Source organism: Loxodonta africana, chromosome 25 (genome assembly GCF_030014295.1).
Source record: "Loxodonta africana isolate mLoxAfr1 chromosome 25, mLoxAfr1.hap2, whole genome shotgun sequence".
Classification (NCBI taxonomy): Eukaryota; Metazoa; Chordata; class Mammalia; order Proboscidea; family Elephantidae; genus Loxodonta; species Loxodonta africana.
Genome location: NC_087366.1, coordinates 9,288,088 through 9,307,793, shown reverse-complemented (window position 1 = coordinate 9,307,793; position 19,706 = coordinate 9,288,088). Strand labels below are relative to the sequence as shown.

Here is a 19,706-nt window from a genome sequence, read left to right as displayed (position 1 = left end):
TGGTGAATTCTATCAAACATTCAAGGAATATAAAATACTAATCTCATGTAAGCACTTTTAGAAAATAGCACAGGAAAGAAAATTTCAAATTCATTTTATGATGTTCACATACCCTGTTACCAAACCTGGCAAAGGTAATCCAAGAAAAGAAAATTATACATTAGAATCTCTCATAAACATAAATTCATAAATACTTTCAATGGAATTCAGCAATCTGAAAAATGGATCATGACCTAGTGGAATTTATCCTATGAATGCAAAATTGATTTAACATTTAAAATTCTATCAGTATAAATTCAACACATTAACAGAATAAATGTTAAAAAGCATTTGATTGTCCCAATGATATAAAAATAGTACATTCTAGAAATCATTACCCATTCACAGAAAAATGCAACAAATTTGAATAGAAGGGAATTTTCTCAGTCTTATAAATGGCATATGCAAATAGGCCACAGCTAACGCTTACCTAAGATAGGATGTGTTCTCCTAAAACCAGGAGCAAATATGCCTTCTATCACTGCTTCTATTTAACATTGCTTTGGTAGTCCTAGCCAATACACTAAAAACGGAGAAAGACTGAAGAAGAAATGAAAATTGTATTTTTATACAGATGAAATGATTGTGCCTGTAGAAAATCCTAAGAAATCTATACATTTTAAAAACTATTAGGACTAGTAAGTGAATTTGGCATGATCACAGGGTACAAGGTCAATATACGAAATCATTTGTATTTCTATTTATTAGCAAAAATTCAAAACTGAGATTAAGATAATATTATTTTAATAGCATCAAGATCATAAAATATTAAATTGAATGCAACATGATAAAGATTTCTCCACTGAAAATATATTGCGGAGAGAATGTAAAGAAGCCCTATATAAATGGAGACATTTACTATATTATCTGTTTACAAAGATATCAAATATACTCACTTTGATCAATATCTTTAGCATCAGACAGTCAAAATTCCACCTGCCACATTTAAGAAATTGATGTTAATTCTAAATTTACATAGGAATCAAAGGACCTCAAAGGAGCAAAATAATTATGTAAAGAAAACACAATCCAATGCTTATTATTAACCTATAGATACCAAAATAGAGAGATATTGACATAAGATCAATAAATAGTATAATGAATAGACTAGGGAGTACTCAGAATAAAACATACATACACCAACAATTGATATTTGACAAAAGTATGTTGACAATTCAATGTAATAGAAAGAACTTGGTTTTAAAAATTTGTGCCATACACAAAAATATAACTCAAGATAAATCACAAAACTAAATGAAAAATCTAAAATTTTACAGCTTCTAGAAGAAAATATACAAGGATATCTTTCTTTCCATGTAGTATTATAGTGATTATTTATATAAATTAACCACACATAAAAAAAAAAAAAAAAAACTTTACCACAAAATACCCAAAAACCCAGTGCTGTCGAGTTGATTAAAATACTAATAAATCTGATCTCATCAAAATTAAATATTTTTGTACAGTAAAATCACTGTTAAGGTAATGAAAATGCGTGACAAGTGAAAAAAAATATTCACAGTGCATACATCTGATAAAGCTTTTGTATCAAAAAAGTTGACATATCAATAAAAAATACAAACAAATCATTTTTAAAAAGATGTACTTGAATAGACACTTCCCAAAAGACAAGAATGACTAATATGTATATTTTTATTACATTATTTCTTAGGCAAATGCAAACTAAAATTGTGGTCAGATATTTTTACTAAAAAAAAAAAAAAAACACTGCCGTCGAGTCGATTCCAACTCATAGAAAAAGAAAAAAAACACTAAATATTAGGAAAATATAAAGTAACAGGATCTCTGCCAAGTTGGAGGTGAGAATGTAAAATGGAACAATTTGGACAATTACTTGACAGTTTGTACCAAAGAACATAGGGTAAAATATACACATAGGTTATGACCAACAATTCTATTCCTAGCTATTAACTGAAGTGAAATGAAAACCTGTGTTCATATAGAAACCTGCGTTCATTTAAAAAAAAAAAAAAGTCTAAAAACACTTAGCATGCTTTATTCATGATAGCGGTCATGGATTGAATTGTGTCCCCCACCCCAAATATATATCAACTTGGTTAGGCCATGATTCCCAGTACTGTGTCATTGTCCTCCATTTTGTGATTGTAATTTTATGCTGAAGAGGATTAGGGTGGGATTGTAACACCACCCTTACTCAGATCACCTCCCTGATCCAAGGTGTAAAGGGAGTTTCCTTGGGGTGTGGCCTGCACCACCTTTTATCTCTCAAGAGATAAAAGGAAAGGGAAGCAAGCAGAGAGTTGGGGACCTCATACTACCAAGGATGTAGCACCAGGAGCAGAGCATGTCCTTTGGACATGGGGTCCCTGCACCTGAGAAGCTCCTGTACCAGGGGAAGACTGAGGACAAGGACCTTCTTCCAGAGCCTACAGAGAGAGAAAGCCTTCCCCTGGAGCCGATGTCCTGAATTTGGACTGTAACCCACTAGACAGTGAGATAATAAATTTCTCTTTGTTAAATCCATCCACTCGTGGTATTTCTGTTATAGCAGTATTAGATGACTAAGACAATAGCAAACATGGCAACAACCCAAATGGCTATCACCAGAAGAACATATATACTCATTCAATAGAACACTATTCAGTAATTGAATTGATTAGTGATTCTAGTAACATGGAGGAATCTTAGAAACGTCTTGATTAAAAGAAGCTAGATGCTGTATAAATGCATTTACGTGAAATTCATAAACAGGCAAAATTAATTTTGGTGATAGAAATCAGAACGCTATGTGAGTGTTGGAGTCCCTGGCTGGTGCAAGTGGTTAATGTCCTAGGCTGTTAACCAAAATGTTGGCAATTCAAGTCCACTGAGAGGTGCCTTGAAAGAAAAGCCTGGCAACCTACTTCCAAAAATTAGCAATTGAAAACTCTATGGACCACAGTTCTGCTGTGACACTCATGTAGTCTCCATGAGTTAGAGTCAACTAGATGGCAACTGGTTTATGTGGGTGTTGCAGTACCACCCAGCCTGCTCCTCAGTGGGCGGCTCTCTCCGCTTTTAAATTATTATATATCATAACACACCACAACAAACCAGAGATCACAAATAATTTAAATGATTATGACTTAGGCATATGAAAAGTAGATTCCCCGGGAAAGGGGTGGGAGCCCACCAGCAAGAAGCCTCTTGGATTGTGTCCTGCAGAGGTAGGTACAAATATATGCCAAGGGCACCTGCAAACGGGAGTTTTAAATTATGCTGGGGCAGGCTAGGGAATGCCAGGATTGGGGTCTGCAGTGTTACGTAGGAATTTTAGGGATCCCTCACCTAAAACAAAAAAATGGTATTTGCACAAAAACTTTAAAGATGAGGTAATGAGCCATATGAACCTAAATTTGTCGCAATAAACTAGTTTCCAGCAGAGAAAACTGAGTACAAAGGCCCTGATTTGGCAACATGCCTCGTGTTTCTCAAGACTAGCAGAGTTCAGTGTGACTGGAGCAATGTTTCCAAAGGCGAAATAGTAGACAATAAGATCTAAGAAAAACGTTGTTGTTGTTGGTGTTGGGTGCCATCCAGTTGGTTCTGACTCATAGCAACCCTATGTACAACAGAACGAAACACTGCCCTGCCCTGTGTCATCCTTACCATCTCGTTATGCTTGAGTCCATTGTTGTAGCCACTGCGTCAATCCATCGCGTTGAGGGTCTTCCTATTTTTAGGTGACCCTCACTTTACCAAACATGATGTCCTTCTCCAGGGACTGACCCCTCCTGATAACAAGTCCAAAGTATGTGAGATGTAGTCTCACCATTCTTGCTTCTTCCAAGACAGATTTGTTCGTTCTTTTGGCAGTCCATGGTATGTTCAATATTCTGTGCCAACACCACAATTTAAAGGCCGCAATTCTTCTTTGACCTTCCTTATTCGGTGTCCAGCTTTCATATGCATAAGAGGCTATTGAAAACACCATGGCTTTGGTCAGGCGTACCTTAGTGCTCAAGGTGACATCTTTGCTTTCCAACACTTTAAAGAGGTCTTTTGCAGCAGATTTGCCCAATGCCATGGGTCTTTTGATTTCTTCACAGCTGCTTCCATGGGTGTGGATTGTCAATCCAAGTAAAATGAAATCCTTGACAACTTCAATCTTTTCTCCATTTATTATGATGTTACTTATTGGTCCAATTGTGAGGATTTTTATTTTCTTTATGTTGAGGTATAATCCTTGCTGAAGACTGTGGTCTTTGATCCTCATTAGAAAGTACTTCAAGTCCTCCTCACTTTCAGCAAGCAAGGTTGTGTCATCTGCATATCGCAGGTTGTTAATGAGTCTTCCTCCAATGCTGATGCCTCATTCTTCTTCATATACTCTAATTTCTCGGATTATTTTCTCAGCGTACAGACTGAATAGGTATGATGAAAGGACACAACCCTGATGCACAACTTTCCTGACATTAAACCACACAGTATCTACTTGTTCCGTTTGAATAACTACCTCTTGATCCATGTACAGATTCCTCATGAGCATAATTAAGTGTTCTGGAATTCCCATTCTCCCCAATATTGTACATAATTTGTTATGATTCACACAGTCAGATGCCTTAGCATAGTCAACAAAACAGAGGTAAACATCTTTCTGGTATTCTCTGCTTTCAACCAGGATCCATCTGACATCAGTGATGATATCCCTGGTTCCACATCCTCTTCTAAATCCAGCTTGATTTCTGGCAGTTCTTTGTCGATATACTGCTATAGCCATTTTTGAATTATCTTCTGCAAAATTTTGCTGGCTTGTGATATTAATGATATTGTTCTATAATTTCTGCATTCGGTTGGATAGCCTTTCTTGGGAATGGGCATAAATATCGATCTCTTCCAGTCAGTTGGCCAGGTATCTGTCTTCCAGATTTCTTAGCGTAGACGAGTGAGCACTTCCAGCACTGCATTCGTTTGTGGAAACATCTCAGTTGGTATTCCATCAGTTCCTGAGGCCTTGTTTCTCACCAGTTCCTTCAGTGCAGTTTGGACTTCTTCCTTCAGTACCATCAGCTCCTTATCATATGTTGCCTCCTGAAATGGTTGACTGTCAACCAATTCTTTTTGGTGTAGTAACTCTGTGTATTCCTTCCGTCTTCTTTTGGTATTTCCTGTGTCATTTAATATTTTCCCCATAGATCCTTCACTATTGCAACTCGAGGCTAGAATTTTTTCTTCAGTTCTTTCTACTTGAGAAATGCTGAAATTGTTCTTCCCTTTTGGTTTTCTATCATCAGGTGTTTGCACATGTCATCACAATATCTTGTCTTCTCTAGTCACCCTTTGAAATCTTCTGTTCAACTCTTTTACTTCCTCATTTCTTCCTTTTGCTTTAGCTATTTGACATTCAAGAGCAACTTTCAAAAGTCTTTTCTGACATCCTTTTAGGTCTTTTCTTTCTCTCTTGTCTTTTTAATGACCTCTTGCTTTCTTCATGTATGATGTCCTTGATGTCATTTCACAGCTCATCTGGTCTTCCTTGATAGTGTTCAGTGTGTCAAATCTAATCTTGAGATGGTCTCTAAATTCAGGTGGTATACACTCAAGATTGTAGTTTGGCTCCATTCCCAGTATAGTAGATCATATAAGATTGTCCAATTCAACATGACCAATACCAGTCCATTTCAGCTCACTAATGCCTAGGATATTGATATTTGTGTGTTCCAATTCACTCCTAACTAGGTTAGGAAGATATTATCATAACCCATTCAAAAGAAAATGGTGGCTTGGATGAGGGAACGTACAGTGGTATTGGTAATAAGAAATGTTCACATTTTGGACATATTATGGTTTATTTGGATATATTGTATATTCAATCAACTGAATGAGGAATGTTAGAGAAAGAAGAGTGAAAGATTACATCAAGGTTTTTGCCCTGACCAACTAGAAAATTGTATTTGCTATAAACTGAGATGATAAGTGTTTTTGGAGTTAAATGTTAGACATATTACTTAAATTTTGGACGTATTAATTCTGGGATGCTTTTTAAAACATCTAATGGGAGTACAAGGGAGAGAATTAGACTAGAGATAATTTGAAACCATCAATATACAGACAGTATTTAAAACCATAAGACTGGATGAGACCACAAAGAGAGTATAGATTCAGAGACTGAACTCCGATATTATGCAGTAGTATATCCAGAGACACTGGATAAGGAGACCGAGATGGGACAGTCAATGAAATAAGAGAAAAGCCCAAAACATGATATCCTAAAAGCAAGTGAACAAAGTGTTTCCAGGAGGAAGGTAGAAGGCTAAGAATTGACCTTCTGATCAAAATTTCCTACTTAATAAATGAGAATATCTTTATGCCCAAATAGTAAAAGGTAACCAATTTTAGCAATTATTGAGTGTTTTGACCCTTTGCACTACAGTTTTCCTCTCCCCATCATCCCACAATTTGATAGAGATGGGGGAAAAGCATTAATCATTGTTCTGACTTGCCATCAGTAATTCCTTATACTCCAGAGTCAATAATTTACCTGTGTGGGCAGTAGCTTGCATTGCTGAATAAATGTATGAAAATTTGATCTTCATTTCACGAGAATGTGTTAGTTTTTAATTAAATCAGTATTTTATAATTTTATTAATTGCAGACCGACACTCCTTGCTAAAAGAAAAATGTGTCATATTCTTTTGTACTCTTTACAATAGCCCAATGTTCTCAGTACGTTATAATTATATTTGGCTTTAATCCTGAACTTAGTCTGCTCAGTGATGCAGTTTGTCACTTTTACACGTAACTTCCGAATGATTTCCATGTGTTTCAGACCTTTAGAAATTGCAAGACATGTCCCTGAAAATTGTGAGAGCAGATTTTTGAATCACAAGATGAATTTTATTTCTGAAATATTGACTTTTTTACTCAAGAAATAATATTGAATGCCCTGTGGATATGACCCCCATGTGTCTGTCAGTTTGTCGTACTGTGGGGGCTTGTGTGTTGCTGTGATGCTGGAAGCTATGCCACCAGTATTGAGATACCAGCAGGGTCACCCATGGAGGACAGGTTTCAGTTGAGCTTCCAGACTAAGACAGAATAGGAAGAAGGACCTGGCAGTCTACTTCTGAAAAGCATTAGCCAGTGAAAACCTTATGAATAGCAGCGGAACATTGTCTGATATACTGCTGGAAGATGAGCCCCCAGGTTGGGAGGCACTGAAAAGATGAATGGGGAAGAGCCGCCTCCTCAAAGTAGAGTCGACCTTAATGACGTGGAAGGAATAAAGCTTCCAGGACCTTCGTTTGCTGATGTGGCAGGACTCAAAATGAGAAGAAACAGCTGCAAACATACATTAATAATTGGAACCTGGAATATACGAAGTATGAATCTAGGAAAATTGGAAATCCTCAAAAATGAAATGGAACACATAAACATTGACATCCTAGGCATTAGTGAGCTGAAATGGACTGGTATTGGCCGTTTTGAATTGGACAATCATATTGTCTACCATGCTGGGAATGACAACTTGAAGAGGAACGGTGTTGCATTCATCGTCAAAAAGAACATTTCAAAATCTATCCTGAAGTACAACACTCTCAGTGATAGGATAATATCCATATGCCTACAAGGAAGAGCAGTTAATTCAACTATTCAAATTTACACACCAACCACTAGGGCCAAAGATGAAGAAATAGAAGATTTTTATCAGCGCTAAAGTCTGAAATTGATCGAACATGCAATCAAGATGCATTGATAATTACTGGTGATTCGAATGCAAAAGCTGGAAACAAAGAAGGAGAATCAGTAGTTGGAATATATGGCCTTGGTGATAGAAATAATGTTGGAGATCAAATGATAGAATTTTGCAAGACCAACGACTTCTTCATTGCAAATACCTCCTTTCACCAACATAAACGGCGACTATACACATGGACCTCGCCAGATGGAACACACAGAAATCAAATTGACTACATTTGTGGAAAGAGACGATGGAAAAGCTCAACATCATCAGTCAGAACAAGGCCAGGGGCCGACTGTGGAACAGACCATCAATTGCTCATATGCAAGTTCCAAGCTGAAACTGAAGGAAATCAGAGCGAGTCCATGAGAGCCAAAATATGACCTTGACTATATTCCACCTGAATTTAAAGACCATCTCAAGAATAGATTTGACGCATTGAACATTAGTGACCGCAGGCCAGATGAGTTGTGGAACGACATCAAGGACATCATCCATGAAGAAAGCAAGAGGTCACTGAAAAGACAGGAAAGAAAGAAAAGACCAAGATGGATGTCAGTGGAGACTCTGAAACTTGCTCTTGAGAGTCGAGCAGCTAAAGCAAAAGGAAGAGTTGATGAAGTAAAAGAACTGAACAGAAGATTTCAAAGGGCCTCTCGGGAAGACAAAGTAAAGTATTATAATGATTTGTGCAAAGAGCTGGAGATGGAAAACCGAAAGGGAAGAACACGCTCTGTTTCTCAAGCTGAAAGAACCGAAGAAAAAATTAAAGCCTCGAGTTGCAATAGTGAAGGATTCCATGGGGATAAAACTAAATGATGCAGGAAGCATCAAAACAAGATGGAAGGAATACACAGAGTCATTATACCAGAAAGAATTAGTTGATATTCAACCATATCAAGAGATGGCATATGATCAGGAACCGATGGTACTGAAGGAAGAAGTCCAAGCTGCTCTGAAGACATTGGTGAAAAATAAGGCTCCAGGAATTGATGGAATATCAATTGAGATGTTTCAACAAACAGATGCAGTGCCAGAGGTGCTCATTCGTCTATGCCAAGAAATATGGAAGACAGCTTCCTGGCCAACTGGCTACAAGAGATCCATATTTATGCCTATTCCCAAGAAAGGTGATCCAACCAAATGTGGATATTATAGAACAATATCGTTAATATCATACGCTAGCAAAATTTTGCTGAAGATCATTCAAAAATGGCTGCAGCAGTATATTGACAGGGAACTGCCAGAAATACAGGCTGGTTTCAGAAGAGGACGTGGAACCAGGGATATCATTGCTGATGTTAGCGGCTGAAAGCAGAGAATACCAGAAGGATGTTTACCTGTGTTTTATTGACTATGCAAAGACATTCAACTGTGTGGATCATAACAAACTATGGATACCACTGCAAAGAATGGGAATTCCAGAACACTTAATTGTGCTCATGAGAAACCTTTATATGGATCAAGAGGCAGTTGTTCGGACAGAACAAGGGGATACCGATTGGTTTCAAGTCAGGAAAGGTGTGTGTCAGGGTTGTATTCTTTCACCATATCTCTTTAATCTGTATGCTGAACAAATAATATGAGAAGCTGGACTATATGAAGAAGAACAGGGCATCAGGATTGGAGGAAGACTCATTAACAACCTGCGTTATCCAGATGACACAACCTTGCTTGCTGAAAGTGAAGAGGACTTGAAGCACTTACTAATGAAGATCAAAGACCACAGCCTTCAGTATGGATTACAGCTCAACAAAAAGAAAACAAAAATCCTCACAACTGGACCAATGAGGAACATGATGATAAACGGAGAAAAGATTGAAGTTGTCAAGGATTTCGTTTTACTTGGGTCCACAATCAACAGCCATGGAAGCAGCAGTAAAGAAATCAAAAGACACATTGCGTTGGGCAAATCTTCTGCAAAGGACCTCTTCAACGTGTTGAAGAGCAACGATGTCACCCTGAAGACTAAGGTGCGTCTGACCCAAGCCATGGTATTTTCAATCCCATCATATGCATGTGAAAGCTGGACAATGAATAAGGAAGACTGAAGAAGAGTTGACACCTTTGAACTGCGGTGTTGGCGAAGAATATTGAATATACCATGGACTGCCAGAGAACAAACAAATCTGTCTTGGCAGAAGTGTGGCCAGAATGCTCCTTAGAGGCAAGGATGGCGAGACTGCGTCTTCCATACTTTGGACATGTTGTCAGGAGGGATGAGTCCCTGGAAAAGGACATCATGCTTGGCAGAGTACAGAGTCAGCAGAAAAGAGGAAAAGCCTCAACAAGGTGTTTTGACATGGTGTCTGCAACAAAGAGCTCAAGCATAACAACCATTGTGAGGATGGCGCAGGACCAGGCAGTGTTTCGTTCTGTTGTGCATAGGGTCACTATGAGTCGAAACCGACCCGAAGGCACCTAACAACAACAACTGTGGATATGATATGTAAAATGAATACCAGAGTAGAGCTGAGGATTGTGGAATTGGAACTAACTGAGGGGCAATCACAAGAGCGATCTGGACCCTTTGTTTTCATTATAACACTTGTGGGCATATCTACTGCTCCTGTATAATAAAGTAAGCAGCGTAAGCTGCTGCCTTAATCAGCAAACCCTTGGTTAATCACTGACTCAGTGAAGAACTATTTATGAAGCATATATTATTTACACTGAGATATGTGCTGTAGGGGATAAAAAAACTCTGTGAATTGGAATCCACTAGACTGCAACTCCTACAGGTTCACAAAAAAACTTAACTGGGGAGACATGAATAATAATGCAAAATAAAAAGAGAACCAAGCAATACATACCTAAGTTCCAAATTCTCTGACATATCCTTACAAAGTATAGTATTTATACCAAGGGAAAAGATAGGTGTGACTTGGAATATTTAAAAAAGATATTAAGAAAGTGAGGCAGGAAGCCTCAGAGCCCAATCCTTCTGAGAGACACCTGCTCGGGCTTATCCTCTTACACCAAGTGGGATAAGCTACACATTCGTCTAACATTGTCCTGGACAAGATAACCACAGAATGAGCCATGGATAGCCTGAACCTCCATCTGGATGGAGAGTTAACATCCTAATGAAGAAAAATTCATCCTTTCCTCCATCCTGGGGATTGAACTGTTGTCTAAAGAAAATGCATAATTATCCCCAAGCTCTGAGAACCTGTGTGAAGGTCAATCCTGAATATTCGTGATGAATTTGGTTTTTCTTGTCTGTTTTCTGTAAAAGCCCACCTCCCCGAGCTGCCGGTGAGCAGTCTTGGAGGCAACAGCCCTGATTGATGAAATAAAGGCATCTTTCTGATCGCCCACCTTGGCCTCTTGTTTATTGGCTATAACAAGTCAGGCCGAGCAAAACCTGGGTTTTTTCCCTGGCAACAAAGGGAATGGACTTGAGCTTTCAAACTTTCTCCTTCATGGACATGTAAAATTCACTTAGTACCCCCAAAGTGGTCTAACAGTGTTTCTTAAACGTTGGCCTTTAGTAAAAAATTTCTGGTAAATAGTTAAATGACTTTCAATAGTTTGGCTAGTCCAAGAGAAAGGATGTGATCTGGTGATCTAAGCAGGCCAAAAAGTATCAGAAAAGGAATAAAAGTAGAAATGAGCACAGCTTATTCTGAGCAAAGATGGCAAGGATATTGCTTAGAAAGAAGGGTTAGAGGTAAAAGAAAAAAAATTGATTCCCACCTAAAGATATTGTTTTTTTTAATTAATTTTTGTTGTGCTTTAAGTGAAAGTTTACAAATCAGGTCAGTCTCTCGTACAAAAATTTACACAAACCTTGCTAACCCACCACTGCCGTCGAGTCGATTCCGACTCATAGCGACCCTATAGGACAGAGTAGAACTGCCCAATAGAGTTTCCAAGGAGCGCATGGCAGATTCGAACTGCCAACCTCTCAGTTAGCAGCCATAGCACTTAACCACTACGCCACCAGGGTTTCCACATACCTTGCTATACACTCCTAATTGCTCTCCCCCTAATGAGACAGCACAGTCCTTCCCTCCACTTTCTCTTCTTGTGTCCATTCGGGCAGCTTCTGGCACCCTCTGCCCTCTCATCTCCCCTCTAGACAGGAGACACCAACATAGTCTTATGTGTCTACCAGATATTGTTTTGATAACATAATAAACCAGGGTTACTTTAGGAGATAAACATATTCATACTGATAATTTCTGGTAAATTATTCCCCCCAAATGCTCCATCAGTTTTCTTAATTGCCATATAAACAAATAGCTATGGAGATTCCGAAACAAATTATTTGAGAAAAATATTACAGAGCTGTTAAAAGCACTTCAGTAATCAAGGTATACAATTTACCAAAGTAATATTTTGCCTGTCAATAAACTGTTTTAGTTGGTCTCCTTAGGAAAATATAAGTTGCTCCTAGTATTTCTTACATTATTTAAAAATTTTTAACTTCCTAAGCCCTATAGTCCCTTCCTAACCTTATCTTCAAGCATATTTTATCCTTAATTTAGTCAGGCATATTTGGAGTAGGTTTGGGTAGGAGTTCTGTTGGGCCTGGGTTAGCATATAGAGCCTTTTGGGGATGGAGACTCATTAGAAACTGGGCAAGGACAGTGTCACTAGTTCAGGTCGTAGACTGAGGGCAATTTATTCAGTGGCAGAGGCTAGATTTGTTGAAGGTTGTCCAAGGAAAGCAGATAATGGAGATCTCAGATTTGGTACCAAAATAAGAGTCCAAGCAACAAATTAATCTGCACTGTGGTTCCTGAATTACAGTAGAACCTCAGCCAGGCATTGGACACATCGTAGGGACAACTAAGCCACTCAAGAAGGAACTAACAAGAGCCAGTCATTGTATCAGGACCCCAGCCAAAAAGGCTAAAGTTCGGGAGTTGAGACAAAATCGAGAAAAGAGAAGATATGAAATCAAAGTAAATATAAGAAAGAATTAGGGAGGGCTGTAAATCAAGTACTTAAAGGTTTGCTAAATTTGCCCTTACCAATACTGATACTGTAACTGAACCCACTCGGGTTCTTGTCCTGTCTTATTAAAAAAAATATATTAGCCGATTGAAATAAGACAGACACTGATTGCAACAGAAAGTGGCAAGTTTATTGTCTGCGCATACAAGGAGGCGTGGGGGTCTAGTGACCTTAAGGTCACGTGCTCGCTGACTAAGGGGGCTGGGGAGCTTTTTGTTTCCAGTGGCGTCAGGGGGTTGGGTTTGGTACCCGGAATTTTCTGCTTTTTTAGCCCTCCCATGGCTATATTTTGGGGTGGGGGGGGTCAGTTGAGGATGTGATTTCAATCTGTGCATGCTTCAAGGTGTAACTAGGGTGGAGCCACTACCTGCCGCGACTTCCTGCTCAAAACAAGCTTGTAGTTACCAAGACAAAGAGGGGGCAAAAGGGTGTTGCCTGGGGTTTTCAATATGGCTGAGTAGCCTGTTTCAATACCAAGGCTTGTTAGCAATTGAAGAGTCTTGTGATTGGGGAAGGAGTGACTTGTGCAACAGAAGGGCACAGAAACTAAATCAAGACTGTAACTCATGAACACAGGAAGAATCATGTCTAGTTTATTATAATTTCTCTTTCCAGAAATAAGTAGAATGCCTGCAACATTAGCCACTGTGAAAAGCTTTTGAATGCATAAATGAATGAATCAAGGAATGAATGAATGGATAATGGTCCTGTTCTTTGATGCCAGAGTGCTGACATTAATCCAAATTTCAGTAGAGGAGGGGGCTGGTTCTACTTTATTTCTTGAGCCTAGCATGAAGGTGGCAGTAAATTTTTCAGCAGGCTCAGAAAAACACAAGAACCGAACAGATAATAAACACTTATGATTTCTTATTTTAGTTGGCTTTGGGATCTGTGACCATCTGTGACAGTGTGACTTAGGAAAAGTTTACCTAGGAATGTTAAGACTGTAAACCAACAAATTACTTCATTGTTTCCTTCAGAAAAGTCCTAAAGACCAACTTATCAAAGATAAGAATCTAATGACCTGAAAAAAAAAGTCACTTATCAAGCAACAATTTACTTACTTCAAGGCCATCCCCTCACTGGGTGCAAAATCCTAGTATTACTTCATAAACTTTGTTCAACCCCAGTCAGTTTGTTGCCTGATTAGGGTCCACTCCAAGTCAAAAAGAGTGAGAAAGTTTATTAAGGAGATGTATACATCACTGGGGACCCAGCAGCAACACTGGTGGTCTCTATGGAGTCCCGAAGAGCAATTTTACATTAGAGTTATAGAGAATCTTACAAGGGTTAGAAATGTCTTCGTACTCTGCAGATGGCCTGGCCAGAGGAGTTATTCATTACAAGATAGTGACAAAAAACTTTATCAGACTGAAAATATACATACCCCACACCTGGGCTTTTATTTTCCTGTGGGGGATTGTAAGTCACAGGTGGTTGGACAGAACAAAACAAAGTTATTGGCATCAGTTTAAAACAAAGAACAAAGTCATTAACATCACGTCAAAACAACGTCTTTAACAGAGGCTTGAGAAGGAGGAGGCAGGCAGAGGAAGAAGAACAGGTTCTTTATGACATTATGACATTAGTTGTGTCAAGTTCTCAGTTGTCCATTTCGAAAAAGGAGAAAACATGCTGGGAGTGTTAGGGTCACAAGTTCCTAACCTGGAAAGAGCCACCTAAAAAGACTAGCTTAAACTCTCTTCTGACTTTTCTCTTCCAATTCACTCCTAAAAATCTCTCCGGACATTGTGTATTGAATTCTAATTAATTTATCTTTGTGTTTTTTTTTTTAAATAGGTTGTCTGGTGATGGTCTGTTAAGTTCAACAACTTTTTTGATCTTGATGCCTTTCAACTCTTCTTTGCTACATTGCTGGTTCTTGTTCCTTGAAGTCATTTGTCGTGCCCTCGTTCATAAGATGTGACATATTTAACACTCAATATTGTGACCCCAATACTCCCCAGCATGTTTTCTCCTTTTTCAAAATGGGCAACTTAAAACTTAACATAACTAAGGCCATGGTAAACCTATAAGTTGTTCTTCCTTTCCCTGCCTCCTTCACGTACCTGTGTTAATGACTTTGTTTTGACCAAATGTTAATGACTTTGTTTTTTGTTTTAAACTGATGCAAATAACCTTTTGTTCTGTCCGACTACCTGTGGCATACAACCCCCACAGGAAAGTTGGAGCCCAGGTATCTTTAGCCTAATAAAGAAATGTCTGGCAGGGGACTACAAAGACACTTCTAACCTTTGTAAGATTCTATGTAAACCCTAATGTAAAATTGCTCTTTGGGACTCCATAGAGACAGCCTGTGTTGCTGCCGGGTGCCCGGTGATGTATGCATCTCCTTAATAAACTTTCTCACTCTTTCTGACTTGGAGTATGTTTCATTGGCTCGACTGCTCCAGGGCGTGGACCCTAATCAGGTAACAATAGGCTAAGTATTAGTGTTAACATAGATTTTCCTAAACTCAGAAATGTATTGCTCTATGTGCTGAACAAGCTTCTGTAAATATGTATAATGCGATCCTGGAGACCTTTTAAACAAGAAGGATTATACAGTATTATAAAAGACTGAAACATAAATATGGGTTTTTAAAGCGGGAAAGATCAAAATTCTAAATGATGTACTACATGCATAGTAAATAGAGAGAAACCAAGCAACTAAACTATTATTAATCATGAATAATTCACCAACTAAAGCAACATCATATACAGGCAAGAACTAAATTTGTGATTTTAATTAATGTTTAACAAACCAGAACTATTCTGCCTTATAGAACATGATAAATGACAAGGATAAAAAGCACAATGTTTATCATTCAACACTATTATTATAAATCAGGTTTTAAAGATGCTTTTTTTTTTAGAGACTTCTTATTCAATTCATTATTTGCAAAATTCAGATAAGCAAACTTAGTTCCCGGACTTTCTTAAATTGAACTGCTCAAGTACTTTTCATACAACATCATACATTTCACAGCATACATCTTTCATTCCAAAAAGTGTGAAAATAATGTGGTAGTTCTTGTAATATTAAATCAATTTCCATGTTAGATATGTTTGTGATAGTTTTGAAAACTGAGGGAAGTGCCAAACTAGTTCATGCCCTCTCCTCAACATATGTTTTTCTAAAGCAATTCTATGTCAAGTTTGACGTGTGAGAACTGAAACCATCAATAGCCAGAGGCTTACTCTTTAAATTAACATGACTTTATGAGCTCAGAGAATTCTTGTTTAGGAAATGAAGTTGCAAATAACTTTATTGTTTGTTTCAAGAACTTACTGAAAATCCATTTATCCAAAAAATAGACTACTCAACTTGCTTTCATCAGGGTAAAAGACCCCTTCTTAGAATAACAGATCACTTAACTGGGCTCATCAAACAGTTACCGGCTCTTCAATCACTTGCTTCACAAAACTTACCTGGCTGTATTTACCACTCCTATAGCATTGCTGGAAACCCTGGTGGTGTAGTGGTTAAGTGCTACGGCTGCTAACCAAAGGTCAGCAGTTCGAATCAACCAGGCGCTCCTTGGAAACTCTATGGGGCAGTTCTACTCTGTCCTATAGGGTCAGTATGAGTCAGAATTGACTCAGTGGCAGTGGGTTTGGTTTTGTTTTTTTTATAGGGTTGCTATGAGTCAGAATCCACTTGAGGGCAACGGGTTTGGTTTTTTGGTTTTGAACCATTATATGGAAACCCTGATGACGTAGTGGTTAAGAGCTACAGCTGCTAACCAGAAGGTTGGCGGTTTGAACGCAACAGGGTCACTATGAGTCGGAATCCACTCGATGGTAATGGGTTTGGTTTTTGCTTTAACCATTATATGGGCAAGTTTGTTCAAGCTCGATCAGGCCTTTCTACATTTAAAAACCCACTGAGACAAGCAGCCTCAGAGCTCAACACTTTAAGGAGATAAAGGCAGCCTTAGAGCTCACCACTTCTAAGAGACACCTGCTCTGGCTTAGCCTCCTACACTGAGCAAAATAGACTATACATTCTTCTGAAATTGTCCTTGACAAGACAGCTATAGAATGGGCCAAAAACCGTCTTTGACAAGATAACCACAGAACAGCCATACCACCCACTAGTGGGGCCCAATTGATCTTAGCAGGCGTCCTATGCTATCTCAACACTTCAAGTAACCTGTTATCTCATTATGTGCAAAATGCGTATAAGCACCCCATCAGAGAATCGAACCCTTGTCTAGAAAAAATGTATCATCACCTCCAAGCCCCGAGTGCCTGTGTGAAGGTCAGTCCTGAATGTTCATGATGAATTTACATTTTCTTGTCTATTCTTTGTAAAAGCCTACCTTCCCAAGCTGCCTGTGAGGCAGCAGCCCCTATTTCTCCTTTCCTTGTACAACGAAATAAAGGTGTCTTACTGATCTTCCACCCTGGCCTCTTGTTCATTGGCTGTAGCAAGTCATACCGAGCAAAACCTGGGGTTTTCACTCGGCAACATATCTGGTGAGCCACCCAGGAGTCATCACTTAGTTCCTGAGACGGGCCGTGCCTGGGACCCTGCCTGGTGTCTGGTACCACCCGAAAATTCTCCAGAAGACTTTGGGTGGTCCTCAGGGCTGCCCCACCTCAGGCCCAATGGCGACTCCATGGGAGACATGAAACGCACCTGAGTTATTTGGTAAGTATCTAGGTAAGGCCTTAGAAGAATCCTTGACCATTGAGGGCATAAAAGGCTCTAGGTACCTGTTGGTGCACTGAATAAGGTTGTGTGAGTGTGTAAAGTGTGTGTCTGTCCAGAAATGGAGAATGATCAAGGGATCCTGGAATGCAGCCCACTGGGATGCATCCTTAAAAACTGAGACTATTTCAGGTCAGGCCCTATGGAAAAAATATATATATATATTTTCTTTTGTAACACCCTACGGCCTCAATATGAATTGGCAAATGAGGAAAAGTGGTTGGCGAATGGGTTTCTATGTTCTAATACTATCTCCAACTTGATCTTTTCTCTACTAGCAAGGGTAAATGGGATGAAAAGTATTATATGGAAGCTTTCATGACTCTGTATCAGAACAAAGAGTTACAAGAGTTATAGGATCTTAGTTTAGAGAGGGACTGACAAATCACAACTGCCAGTCCTCTCTCCTGACCCTAAGGAGGACTCCCCTCTCAGCCTCTGCACCGAAGCCATCCCCTCCCAAAACTTTAGTGTCCATGCCATCTTCTCCCTACTCCCTGCCTCCACCCAGTAGAGCAACCACACCAGCAATGGCCCCCAGTGTTAAGCCCCCTCAACCTTTGTATACACCCCTCCTGGGTATTTCTGTCCCACTAGTGGGCTCACTGTTCCCACACAGAGCAGAATGATTTGGGGGCACCCTGATTTGGCTGCTAGGGAAAGTGAAAATACCCCTTAGCACAGCTGCGGCCAGAGGCATGCACACCCTCTGACAAGTCCTGGCAGGAGACACAGGCATGGTTTGGTTTCACCAGCCCATCTCAATCACTAATCTGTACAATTGGAAAAATTATTGTCCCAGTTACCAAGAGGACCCTAAGAGAATCTTTTTGCTTCCATTTTTCGCATCTACACCCCCAGTTGGGCAGACTGCCAAGCACTACTAGATATGCCCCTAACTCCAGAGGTGTGCCACATGGTGATAGAAAGGGCTAAGGCAGAGGGTGACACATGCCATGAGCTGCAAGTAGAAAACTTGTCAGGGGCATAAACGTTCCCAACAGGGGACTCTGGTTGGCACCAGAACATAGCCAAAGGATGCACTTGACTTACCTATCATCAGGAGTGTCTCTTAGAAGGGCTAAAGAAGGGAATGCCAAAGCAAAATAATCCTAGTAAGGCATATGGGGTTAAAAAAGAGACCAATAAAGACCCATCAAAATCTCTGGAGAGAATTTATAAAGCTTTCAGACAGTCCACAACCACCAATCCTGAAAGCCCTGAGAATGCCAGAATTATTAATATGATATTCATTTGGCAAAGCACCCCTGACATTAGAAGAAACTGTAAAAATTTGAAGGGGGTGTAGAACTAGGAACTCTCAACTGGTTGAAATAGCTTATCAAGTGTATTCCAACAGAGATCAGGAATAAGAAAAGAAGAAAATTTCAGAACATAAAAAGCAGGTGGCATTTCAGCAGCTACCTTGTGTAGAGGAAATCCAACCCTAAGTAACTCATTAAGAGGAGTCATGTTTGAGCAGAGGAAAACCTCCAAGGCCCAGGCCCCATTAGAACTCAATCAACATGTGTGGTGCAAGGAAAAATGACACTGGAAAAGGAATGCCCCAAAACAAAAACAAAGCCTGAAGTGACTCAGTGTCCTATAATGCTGGCAGGGAAGGACTCAGACTGAAGAGGATCAGAGGTAAGTCCTCAACCTAAGCCTCTGGTTATAATGAAGGTGGAGGGAGAAATCTGTAAAGTTTTTGGTAGATACTGGGGTGACACCCTCACTTCTGACCCAAAAGAAATCTACCCTGATGAGACAGAAGGTGTCAGTGATAGGAATATCAGGAAAAGAAGAGCACCCTCCCTTCCTACAACCTCTAACTTGTTCTATACAAGGGAAATCTCTAACACACTCCTTCCTTTACATGCCTGATTGCCCAGTCTCCTTGCTCTGAAGGGACTTACTGTGCAAACCACAAACATAGATCTCTTTTGAGAATGGAAACATGCAAATACAAGTTCCCCCAGAAAATAGGTGGTGGTTACAAACGGCCCTTACTACCAGGCCAATAACTAATTACGGGAAAGACGACATTATTGAGGGTTAGTTGATCTAAATAAATATCAAAAATACTGTAGTGCCATGGGTCTGGGCTAACAAACACTGGGAAGAGCAAAAAATGTCCCTCCGTTTGTCATTGAATTGTTACCTAGTACAGTTCTCCTCCAAGGCTTAAGCAGTAAGTATTCCATCTGAGCTGAAGTGCAACAGACACTGGACGAAATCATCACCAGGTACCTGAAACATAGACTGCTCAGACTGTGTCAGTCA

At 39.4% G+C, this 19,706-nt stretch overlaps 1 long non-coding RNA gene across 19 annotated transcripts in view; it reads right to left on the bottom strand.

The window, feature by feature from the left end:
* Positions 1-19,706, bottom strand: part of LOC111750919 (uncharacterized) — a 204,536-nt gene that overhangs the window by 31,416 nt on the left and 153,414 nt on the right. For 16 of the 19 annotated variants that reach the window (XR_010319351.1, XR_010319365.1, XR_010319366.1 and 13 more), the window contains 2 exons: positions 936-975; positions 470-562 (listed from right to left, as the gene is read on the bottom strand). The exons of 1 other annotated variant lie outside the window; for it this stretch is intronic. This is a non-coding gene — a long non-coding RNA (uncharacterized LOC111750919). Of the gene's footprint in view, positions 1-469; positions 580-935; positions 976-19,706 lie in introns of all 19 variants that reach the window. 2 more of the 19 variants (XR_010319356.1, XR_010319360.1) reach the window with 1 other exon arrangement.